Genomic DNA, 8627 nt, shown 5'->3' with positions numbered 1-8627 from the left:
ATTAGGGACAGAAGGATTTGTCCTGCTGCTCCTGCCCTCCCCTCACCATCCACCTGGGCACAGAATGATGGGCCAGAAGGGTCCTTGTCTGGAGTGACCGTGGCCAGCTTGTCACCTCATCAGTGGCCTTCAGGAACAAAACACAGCCTCTGAATGATGGTTTACAGAGATCACCTCTTGCTGAGGTCCTGCCTCTGCATAATTAATGACCCAGTCTTCAGAACAGGAGGGTTTGGGGCAACACTGCTGCCTTCCTGTGTGGATCCTTGGCAACATGAAGTGCTTTTTTTGGTGATCAGTTTGGATGGATTGCCCTACGGTGTCTCAAACATAGGAACAGTGAATAACACCAAGTTTTAACATTATTTCACTGACACTTTTTATTAAGCATTAAGTAATTTCATCATCTTAATTAAGCAGATGTGATCTTCCAAAGTTAACAGAGCAAAATTGCTTATTGCTGGGGGATTTAGTTATAGATCTGTGACCAAAGTTCTACATGAAAGCCTAGCTCTACATTAATTTTAATTGTACTTGTGCAATGTATCTCTAGGTTAGAAGTTATACAATATAAATTTGCTTTGTCTAACTTAATCTTTCATGAGTTTCTACAATAATCAAATGGACCCTCAAGTAAGGAGTAGCAGTTTCTATGCTTCATTCTGATCCATTGAAGCTCCAAAATCCAGCTGCAGTAAAGAGGAGAAAAACAACAGCATGGTTTCATACCACCTCAGACATGCCAATGGAATAATTAATTTGGTCTTCTGGATGATCTTCTTCCATGTTTCCAAGTCAAAACTGATTTGAGCAAGATAGCACTTCAGAGAGAATTAAATGCAGTTTTTGTTCATTGTGATAATTAAAAAAACCTTGTTTTTCTCTCAGTCCCCTGAGTTTGTCTGATGTTTTTCTCTCAGACAAAGGGGTCAGTGCCAGAACGGATGTCAAACAATGTAACATGAAACGTTAACGATGATTTGCATTTTATTTTGTTTCTCATCAGGTTCCCATCTCCCCACTGACTCTCTCAGGATGAGTGTGTGCTTTCCACGTGGGTTGGAGGCTTTCCTCCACCCCCAGGTTTTGGCCAAGGCACCTGCAATGTCTGGAGGCCTTGGGCTCTCTCAAGAAAGGCAAACAATGACATTTTGTTAACACAAGATCCTTTGTGTGGATTAAACAGAAATAGATGGATTCTCAGCTATGGCAGAGGCTATCCCCAAGCAGATGCCAGAATGTATGAGTCCACTGGACAGCTGTAATCAGGTCCAGGCAGCAATCCCTGCCAGCTGTTGCACAGATGTGCACATCAGAAGCATTTATATTTCGGGAAGGCTAACAGGCACCATCTAAGTCCTCCTCTCTTTGCCCACAGCACAACCCCTCCAGTGGGATGTAGTACCAAGGTCTGTTAATAAATAGCTAAATAACTCTCCAAATCATTTGAATCTAAAGATTTCTGGTGATAAAGGGTAATGGTCTATGGAAGTGAATAGCTGGTGCATGCCTCGGAGCCAGGTTTTGATCTAAGTTACCCTGTCCAAGTTAGGCTGCTGTAAATCAGGAGTGGCTTTCAGGAGATACAACAGAGAAATGAGGCAGGAAACAATGCTCTGAAGAGGCAGAGCTTGCAGGTTTGCCAGCAGGATTGCCAGGAAGTGCAGGTGCTCTGCAGAGTGGGGTCACAGTGGCAGCTGCTTCTCTGCAGATGAGTTACAATGGGTTTCACAGCAACTGCTCCAGTCCCAGGGGAGAAACTCCACTAAAAGGTTCTCCAGTAACCATCCTGGGACAACAAACTTAGGCTGATCGGGAGAAAAGGTGCTGGAGCCTGAACTCTGGTCTCTTCTGCCTCCTTGGAAGGGGCAGGCACAGCCCCTGGTTGCATTGTCAGAGGCAGTCCCCATCAAACAGGGGAAATAGCAGAAGGTGCTTTTGACTTTGTGCACCCAACTGGAGAGGTTCTCACAGACTCCAGAAAGGAAAGAAATTGCTCTGAGGCAGATTCTGTCATTCTAAACCAAGCAAGATGCGCAGGAAAATCCCAGGAAATTTACTCAAATGAGGATTACTGTGCTTGAGCCCAACCATTTGTCACTACTCTTCTTCACCTTGTTGAAACTTTAGATATTCTAACTTGAACATAGTCCATTCTTTTGCTGAACTCCCATGCACACCTATAACAAAGTGAATTTATATTGAATATTCAGTATAATCTTACAGTTCAAGTATATAAATACAGTTAAATTATGTATATACAAAATACACATCTATTCAGACATATAAAGAAAATACATACATACACTCACATATACAATAATCTCAGCTTCAAAAGACAAAGAAAATTTAGAGGTAGAATACAACCTGTAACTCATAGTGTTTCTGAAAGCCTTTTATGAGGGTAACCCTGAATAAGTTTAACAGTCCAGTTCAGAAACACCAGCTTGGATATTTTCAGGGGCATATGGAGAAAATTCCTTGCAATGATTACAGAGCTGTAAACTGCTGCTGAGTGGTAACCAATGCTACATGCAAATGTGGAAATTGCTTGTTAAATGTAATGTTCAGTGATAAGTGTTTTGATTACAGTGGTTTAAGGGAAATCTGATACATGGCAGCAGTGAGATTGAAGGAATATTAATTCCAACTTGGATCATCTCAAGCCTTGGGACTAGCAGAAGACAGAGAAAACTTTTCTCTCCTGGACAGCTTTAAGTTATAGACAGTTCTGAATTATTTGTGTTTTTACAGGTGAAAGAAGGAGCAGGACATCAAGGCTGTTATAGCCTGTCAAAGTCAGAGTGCAGAACCACTCCACTGGCATCTGCAGGTACAGAACACACACCGCCAGCTCCCCAAAACTCAGCAGGCAGCTTCATTGGCCAAAACCTAATCTTGCACTGGAAAAAGAAAAGGAAACCCTGGTGATAAAACCACAACTTTTTCCCAAGGATGTAGGAGCAATATTTGTCATGAAGCTATTTTTTCCTGAAGACATTGGAAATAAGACGTGGAGAAATTCCTTCTGGTGAGGGGCTCCATAGCTCAGAGACTGAGCTCACTGCGATGTGGTGTTGGGTCTTCCTCCCCAGCACCAACTCCACAAAATGGCCTCTTAAAACTGGCTCTGCTTACAGATTATGCCCTGGAGGACAGTATATGTGTCTTCCCACCCTGTTCCCTCTCTCATCTTGGATTTGGGCTTGGGAGCCCCTCATGAGGCATATCTAAGTTATCAGATGCATTTGCATCTGAGCTCTAATTTTTTTATTTGCCTCTGATCTCTGATTCAATCTTCTCCTTTTTTTTCCTCATAGATTCATATGAGGGCAAAACACTTCATTTTTGAAAAGTACAAATGAAAAGCAACAGAATGTGGGGAATATACACTGCTAATTCCTAACATTTTAATGAACTCTGTGGTCTCATTTTGGCACTGAGCACGTCTGGTCAAAGCAGCCCCCTTAGGGCAATGACAGGCTCATAAATGAATCTCAGACAGCATTTTTGTGGATTTTCTCCATTGCATATTCAACACAGACTTGTGCTTGGTGAATAAAACAAAGGGTTTAAGGACTATCTTTAACTGGACACCAAAATTTTGTTTGTCCCAAAAGAGAGCCAACAACAATAATCCAGCAAAGGAGAAGGAGGATGACTATCCTTTGGTTCCTGACTAAAACCAGGCTCAGATGGGGATCAGGACATTTTCTAGACATACACATGCAGACACATGATTTTGCACAGAATTGCTTTTTGTCCTTCCAGCATTCAGCCCATTTTATCTGCTCTTTATCAGTTTGTAAATTCCCATTCACAAATAGAAACATCCCTGGGGAGCTTCCATCGTCCGCTTGCAGCTGGATGCCATGGTGATATGAGAGGTGCCGTGCTGCACGTTCCTGTGCTGAGAGGGACCTGCCAGCCCTGCTTGGGCTGTGGCAGCTGCCAAAGCCACCCAGCTGAAGGGCTGGAGATGCCACTTGAGCATCTCAAGGGCTGTTCCCCAGCAGGATGTGTCAGCTTGTGTAGAGGTCTACACCCCCAGTCATTATTGGCATGGCTACCTCAGATACCTGGCAGATCCATGATCCACAGGCTTAACGTTGGCAAGGCAGCTGTCGGCACTTTGATAGTGAAGTGGATTAAAATCTTGATAATCCGTGAGTGATGGGTATTGTGAAGGTGCCTGAAAGGACTGGCTTGCAGAGAAAAGGCTTCCTACACTCAGCCAGGACCATTAGTGGCATACGGTTTGCTGGCTGCAGTAAATACATGAATATGTCAACCAAACAAAATGCTGCATGATCATTATGCTGCCCTTAATCAACTGGAAGGCACCTTCCAGAATGCCACAGAGAAATGCACCAGCTGCTGTTGAATAGGCTTTCTTCCCTCCAAATATGACCATAACCAACAGGACATCTGAGTCCAGATTGTTTTCCAACACCTCATCCATCTCCTGCTCTGACTCATGAGATTACACCCAGCATCAGTGCACTGAAGAGGGCAAATCTTATTCCACAGCCTGTAGTTTCAACACAGTTGATCCTTCTGCCCAGCACATCCTGCCCAGGCAATGAGAGAATGAAATAGTATTTTTTGTCTCCAGAATAAAGAAGCTATTTCAATCACCCTTCTCTCCTGTGCCTTTTATACTCTGAGTGATGGCAATGTCACAGGTCAATATCTTTATCTACTTGGTATGCCTTCATTCCATTTCTCCAAGTCAGTCCCGCAGAAACAGCCAGCAGGAGCCATACCAGCCCCCAGCATGTGGGGATAAGGGTTTCAGTGCTCATCCTCTGAAAAAAGAATGTTTAACAAAAGTGTGGTTTTGACTGTCAGAGACTGTGCAGCAGCCAGACTCAAGGTCCTTGACCATTATCTTTCTAACATTTCCAGACAGGGAGCCTGTCTGAAATCATTGATTGGAACAGGCTGTGACTTTTCATTTCATGATGGAATATCATCCCTGTGAGAGTGAATTTCTTAGCTTGCTTGAAAAATTCATTGGGAATTGGTTTGTACCAAAGCAGCCATTGCTATTTGCCTCACACAAGGACCACATTTCTTGAGTTTCTCTTTTATGGAGAAATTATCAAGCAACTTCAGGAATGGGGAGAGATTCAGACAAAGGGTAAATTCCCTGCTGAACCAGGCTGCAAACCCACAATTTTCAATGTACCTGGAGTCTGTTACCATGTTGACCATAGACAGGATGGACCAGAACTCCACACTACTCTTCTTAGGAGCTCATATCATATCCTAAAGTCACTGGAACTGGTAGCTTGCACTGCCTGAGTCAACACTTTGATACCAGTGATGGCATAACTCTGCAGCAATCTCTTGACATAAAAGCTTTGGCTGTGGATTAAGCCCAGCTGGATGTTAAGCCACTCTCACACAGCTGCTCTCTCAACCCCCTTCTCTCCCCACTCCCCACCCTGCTGGAATGGGAAGGAGAATCAAAGTAAATCACATAGGTTAGAGAGCTAGAGAACAGTTTAATAGAGAGATAGGAACAGTTTAATAGTGGAATATAAAGTAAAATTCAGTAATTATGGCAAATAATAATGATAAGTAAAAGGGAAAAAAACAAGTCATGCGCAACACAGTTGCTCCCCACCTGCTGACAGCTGCCAGACCATCCCCTTCCTGAACCGAGATCATCCCCTCTTCCAGGTAACTCCCCTCAGTTTATATACTGGGAATAATGTTCCATGGTGTGGAATATCCCTTTGGTCAGTTCAGGTCACCTGTCCCAGCTATGCTCCCTCTTTTGGGTACCTCCTCATTGACAGAATGTGAGACAAGGAAAAAGTCCTTGCCCTAGAAAGAAGATGATTTAGCAAAACCCAAAATATCAGTGTGCTATCAACACCATTCTTATTCCAAATCCAAAACACAGCACTGCAACAGCTACTGAGAATAAATTAACTCTGTCCTAGCTGAAACCATTGCACAAAGGGGCCAGGAAGACACAAGGAGCTGGTAGGCTGATCATTGCCTTGCTTTGTCCCATGCCAGGTGCTCCTCAGTTTGTAAGTGCCATGTGCAAAGGGGACATTCAGAGAGCATGTCCCAGACCTGTCCTCCCAGCCCTGGAAAACTTGTGCATTCCTCTTGCTGAACATGAGGATGGCATCACCTGTAACATGAGTCCAAAAGCATCAGACAGCACAGTTCTGTGCTGTTCCTAATTCTGCCAAAACACATCCTGATGGCAGGATGGAAGCAAATCTCTCTGGGGATTATTTCAGAGATGCTGAACCCCAGCCCACCACTGTAGAATGATGAGATGCTGCTCCCCTCCCAGGCTCCCCCTGCATGAACTCATCTGTATTAGAGGAGATTATAATAACCAGCTGCCTCAGTTGGTGTTTTGAAGCTAAGCGCTTGTAAATGCTTGAAGATATTAGTATTAAAGATAGGCTAAGCAAAATCTGGTATGAGAAGTAAAGCTTATAATGTGCAGAAAGATTGGGGATAGCTTTCAGGTTTTTCATTGGGCTTTAAATCATACCTTTTCTTTTGAATAATAATGTAAAACCATAAAATTTGTCACTGAGTAGCACCATAATGAGTATTTTGCATTGAAATCAAAATAGTTTCTTTTAAAAGTACTCAAACTCTCTTCAAGCTACCAAGTCATTAGTCAGATATATAACCTCAAATAAGAATTTGAACTACTGCCATTTGTCTTAAAATTTAAAGCATCAGCATAATAATGAACCACAAGTAAATTAATTTCAAGTACTGCCAATACAAGTTGAAAGCCAATTGTTAAACAAGCAACTACTCTCCTAATCACAACAAAAAGAGAGTGCCATAACACAAGGTGAAAATAAGCAGAAAGCAAACAGAACACACCATTGATTGAGTCCTTCATTATCTAGGATAGCTTTTAATGGAGGAACCTGCCTGTGTGTCACTGCTCTTATCTCTCCAAAGGCAGTATGCACACACTGTAAAAATCAGTCTCTTCATTTTCTGCTTGAAAAGATCATTGTGAAGAAAAGGTGTCAGAGACTGTAGGTCATGCTGATTTATTGGCAATTAAACCTGCAGGATTTCTGCACTCTTTTCAAAACAAAGTATCTCTGGGTAATTCAGCCTGGCACATTACATAGTGGGCTAGATACTAAAAGGCATGAATCTTTTTGTTTGTGCACAACAAAAACAATTGACTTGGTCTTATTTAGGAAATTGCTACTATTTTCTGTCAGGTATTTGTGTTACCCATAAAGAGAGGGAGGTAAGTTACCTCTCAACAATGCATGATTCTTTCCAATAATGAAGATGTTGATTTTATTCCTCATCTTTTGTTGAGGATAGCAAGTCTACAGACAAACTTCTCCTGCTTAAGAGTAAATAGATGACAGTGGTAAATATATGATTTCTTGCTAAGGTAGACCACATTTGCTTTGCTCCATGATTGATTTGTCCATTCTTCAATAAATTCTTCTGCACAAGCTTTCAAATGAGACTGCATCTTGTCTGGTCTCCTTGTGGGTATTTTCCAGCTGCATTATTTAGAAGATTAAAACAAACAAACAAACAAACAAAAACCAAACAAACAAACAAAAAAAGCCATTCTCAAGTTACTCCGCTAAACTGGAAAACAAATTCACTATTCTGTTTTTGCAAAACCATCTCATGCAGGTTTAGGCTTACATCATTTGCTGAGCTAGCATAAACTATACTACACAAACAGGTGCAATTAGGATTGATATTCCCAAAGTGTTTCCCAGAGTAGAAATATTCTCAGATTCTTTCTGATAAAGGTAACTTCTTAGCTCTGCGAACATTTTTGGAGATTTGATATTGAGAAGTCCTCATATTTTGATGGTAATTCAATACACTTAGTTCTTGTACATATGACATACTGCAACCACCACAGCACATTTTTCCAAGCAGTGGTTGTATGGTTAAGAAATCATCTAAATATTAGTTTTTACAGGTAACATCACCCCTACAACTTCCTTTATAGTTTATCTGCTTGTCTGAGGTCTGGATTTACACTGCTGAGATGTTCATAGAACGGTGGGTCTTGGCAGATGTTAACAGACCCTCAGTCCTAGGAGGAGCTTCTTAGGGGAAAATGAAAAAGCTGAGGGCATATCCAGTCCCTAAAATGAGTGACTGTGGACCTGTGTGTATACAGGTACAATAAGAACAAGAACTTCAGCACTGATTCCCATTCAGGACGTAGAGTTGAGAGAGAGCAAATGTAGCAGGCAGCAGAGTGGTGGAAGAAGAAATGCTGTGAACCACAAACTGCACAATGTCCCTTGCAGCTTTGCCTAGGGCCAGGGAAGAGATCAAATGCTAAACTAGGCTAGTGGTAGGAGACAGCAAAGCAGGAGACATTGCCAAATAGAAACCACAAGCAGAAAGTTACGGTGTGGGAGCTGAATAGGCAGGCACGCCAACCTGGAGTCACAGGAAGTCCCTTTGAAGTTATTTCTTTAAACAGGGCAATGCAAATCAGAGATGCCACTTGCAACAAGAATTCCTAGAAGACGCAGGTGTCCAACCAGTGCTGGGCCAGCATTTCTCTGACAGCATCCCTGGGCAGAAAGAAAAGTTAGCCAGAGCCGTGAACAGCAGCCTGGTTTGCT

This window comes from Pyrgilauda ruficollis, unplaced genomic scaffold (assembly GCF_017590135.1).
Source record: "Pyrgilauda ruficollis isolate IOZ18807 unplaced genomic scaffold, ASM1759013v1 scaffold93, whole genome shotgun sequence".
Classification (NCBI taxonomy): domain Eukaryota; kingdom Metazoa; phylum Chordata; class Aves; order Passeriformes; family Passeridae; genus Pyrgilauda; species Pyrgilauda ruficollis.
The sequence above is the reverse complement of the archived record's forward strand: the minus strand, read 5'-3'. Positions refer to the sequence as shown.